Raw genomic sequence first — 3936 nt, forward strand, 5'->3', positions numbered from 1 at the left:
TAACACATTGCTTCGAGTTATGCCTTTGAGAATGCAGTCCTGTTGTTGATGGTGGATATTAAAAACCAATGTCTTCACATAACACATTGCTTCGAGTTATGCCTTTGAGAATGCAGTCCTGTTGTTGATGATGGATATTAAAAACCAATGTCTTCAGTAATTTAAAACAAGCTGTGCTATAAAATCCAATAACAGAGTACATAGATGTAATTCAAACCAACAAGAAGCTCCATGATAGTGGACTCTGTCTTTAACTGATCTGCATAATAAAGTGTTTGCAGCAGGGGAACAATGGCTTGACCTTTCCTTGTTTATTTGTAATTGAAAATTCATATTGTAGTATTTATCATCAGTTGTGATCTCTGTTTTAGAAATAGGTTTTAATTTTGTGGCTTTGTTGGTAATAATTGCTACTCTGGTTGTGTTTGTCTGAGCCGGTTTCGACACTAGTTTTGTCCATTCCTTTCCCTTTATCATTTTAATTCTAACAAACTAGAACTGCATATGCACATAAAAGGTGAACACCTACGAGATTCAGGTCCTTTATTTCCTGAACTATTTACCCTGTGCTTCATGTATTTGATCTTTGATGGATTCTAAAAGATCACCATTCCAAAGTTAAGCATATCTTCAGATAATCAGAGTTCCTCAGTTAGTCGATGCCCTCTAACTTGCATGTCTTCGAGAGTACGTTGCGCAAGATCATATAGTTTCTCCTTGCAGAAATATGAAATAAGAATACTGAATGTTTGTCGGTCCGGACAAATTTTAAACTTGTCCATTTTCTTGAGTGTTCGCATGACATACTCCATATCACGTCCTCTAGAATAAGCATTCAACAATGTATTCATAACCACTAAGTCATATTTTCCTTTTATATTCTCTAACTCCTCTTCTAACCTTTTTACCTCTTCAATATTTCCAATCTTAGAATAAGTAGAGATCATGGTACTATATGAATAGCCATCTGATCTTATACCCTTCGCCTTCATTTCGTCAAATATCTTTTGGGCATCATGTATTTTGCCTGCCTTGGCAAGCCCATCCATCATCAAGCAGTATGGCATCTCATCTAAAACCTGGCCTGAAGCATCCAGTTCAGCAAGCAACTCCCTTGCTTTTTCAAAAGACCACTTCTGGCATATACCTTTAGCAACGAGTTCAATACCACCTTGTTTGTAACTAAGCCTGCAGACTTCATATCATCTATTAATTTCTCAGCCTTTTCATGCTTTCCTTTTGTTGCATATGCATTTAGGAGTGAGCTATAGTGAAATTCATTGGCAGGAAGACCTTCGTTCTTCATCTGCTGAAAATAAGTCTCAGCTTCTTCATCAAGATTATGTGAAGCACAGAGAGCTAAAAGAGATCCATACATGACTGAATCAAACTTCAAACCCGTCCCTTTGAAATCCTCTATCAACTTGCAAGCTTTGGAATACCCATGTTAAGCTTTAACACAGCCTGCAAGTAACGTACTGTATGTAACAATATCTAGATTTAGGCCCCCTCCTTCAGAAGTTTCGTCAATCAAAACCCTCGACATTCTAGTAACTCCCTAGTAACTCCCTTTAATGGTCATTCTATTTATATTTACACCAAGCATGTCTCTAAATTTTCCATATTTATCTCTTATCAAGGCTTTGGTGAGAATAATTGTGTCACATAGTATGTCAAAACAGTTTCTTCGTTGCACAACAATTCTCAGATATAACATTGATACTACTCGGTATGATTTGTTCTGCCACAAAAAAAAAAACAGATTCTTGTTTAAGTTGAGTACACATTCACTGTTGTAGAATAGAGGAGAGATTTCCAACAATTGTTTTAAGCCATGCGGCTTCACAAGAAGCATTAACAGCTTCTCTGTCCTAAGCTTTTGTCAAGGACAAATCCACAGTGGATTGTTTGTTCTATCCCATAGATTGCAGCCATGCCTAGGCTAAAAGCTATCATATAGTTCACTTCATGTTAGCGAAGTATCTTGTCCAATTTGAATCAGTGAAGTCAATGGTCAACCAGCTTGAAACTATCATTTTTTTTACGAACTCTAGAACAAAGCTTAGTGTTCATTATACATATATCTAAAGAACTCTTTCCGACAATGTAGTCATACACTCTGAAATAGTACTTACAGCATCAAGTCAATTGAACTGCCAACTATCTGTACAAAATTTTGTCTATATGTGAGTTTTCACCTGCAATCAACTTGAGCCCTATTACTTATTATTGTTGTTGGGAAAAGTATCCAATACGGAATGACCCTATCCCACTCTAAGGGTGATAGTACCTCAGCAACAACTGAATGCAAAGCTATTCAAGATTACTTCTTTATGAGATGAGAGAGAGAAGAGAAAAGGGATCCACTAACCGTTATCTTCCGCTAATGGTTGATCCGATCTTCCCTCTTTGCTGCTTGCTCCTAGCTCCTTGTTCTTTCACCGGCCCAGCTACACAAAGATCCTGTAAAAGCACAAGGAAAGGAAACTACAAGAAGCATACATCTATAACTGATTCAAGGATTAGAATAAATCAAATATACAAGCATCAATTCACCACAGAGATACATGCATATATAAGAACCTCAAATACTTTATTAATAGAAGAAGTAAAGTTCTGAGAGTGTTACAACCATAATAGGCCCAATCCAGCAACACCTCCCAGCAGAAAGAAATCTCCTCTTCACCTCCTTCAAAGCAATCACCCAATAGTTCTATACTCAAACCAACAGCACTTCCTTACTTGCACAAAATTCCAGCCTCCTTAGACCTCATGAGAGAGCTCTATATATAGGAGATTTGGAGAAAGGATGAGTCAGCTTGAGGCTGGCATGAAGCTGACTAGTGTCCTCTCCCACTTCAGTTATACTTCAGTTCTTGAGTCCACTTGGAGATTCTTGCTTCCACTTGGAGATCTAGATCCTCTTACTCATCACAAGGCGAATTCCCTGATCCAAGTGTCATTTTGGAAGCTTCCTGGGCATTTGACACCTTGCAGAATGACTGTGCCACTTGGCCAATCTCACCCAGCGCAGGTAGCCTTCATTGCTTTTGACATTTAGCGCAGGTACAGAGTGGAGCAGTTGACATTCAGCGCAGATGCTCAGTGGAGCAGCTGACATGATCCAGAAATAGCTTGTTTTTTAGTGTTTTCAGGTGGAGAACTGATTTTCAGTGCTATGGTTTGCTGACCTTGTTCCTCTAGGGGCAGGAACAACATGTTTAGGGACTTTGGATCCCTTAGGTTATTGACATTTCATGCTTCATGCTGTTAGGCACAAAAATGTCTATAACAGTTGCCCCCTAAAGTATGAGGTCGTTTATCGGGTGAAATGCTTTATCAGGAGGATCCAAAGTTCATTCAATCGCTGAGAGGTGCCCTGTAATAAAATACAATACAATACATTATTTTTCATTCTGCTTTCATGATCTAGCTGAGGCGGGCATTCCCATGCTCAGCTTTATAAATTCATTTTGGTACATAGAACAGACGATCGTCTGGTGGTAGACTGATAATTCTCTGCTGAAATTATCATCCTTTGAGTAGGATGATCATCTGCTGCAATGATGTACATAACAAATGTCTTTATATCCTGAATATATATATCGCAGCCTGGATGGATGAAACTAGATCCAGGGTCTTCAAACTCGTTCGATCTTCACTCTAAGTACAAGTCGATCCATGTGAGAATTGCGCTGAAGTCGAACATGGAAAGACATCGCTTGATTACCGGTCAATAATGTAAACCGTTAACAAGCGCGAGAGGAATCACCGATAATGATAATGACCCTCAAGGTATTGCAGTACAATTCACGTGGTGTGAATAAAGGACTTGGCGTCGAACACCACGCAAAATCTTCTGGTCGAAGGTCATTGATGTATACCTGTCGCCATAAGTGAGAAAATTGCCATTGAGGCATGCAAGCTTCAAAGTAC

The 3936-nt window shown here is 38.8% G+C and overlaps 1 pseudogene; it reads right to left on the minus strand.

Annotated features, from left to right (window-relative positions):
• Window positions 1-637: 637 nt before the first annotated feature.
• Window positions 638-1546, minus strand: LOC149263036 (uncharacterized; annotated as a pseudogene).
• Window positions 1547-3936: the final 2390 nt, after the last annotated feature.

This window comes from Pinus tabuliformis, chromosome 6, assembly GCF_031772625.1.
Source record: "Pinus tabuliformis cultivar Carrire ecotype Pingquan chromosome 6, CPIR1, whole genome shotgun sequence".
NCBI classification, from domain to species: domain Eukaryota; kingdom Viridiplantae; phylum Streptophyta; class Pinopsida; order Pinales; family Pinaceae; genus Pinus; species Pinus tabuliformis.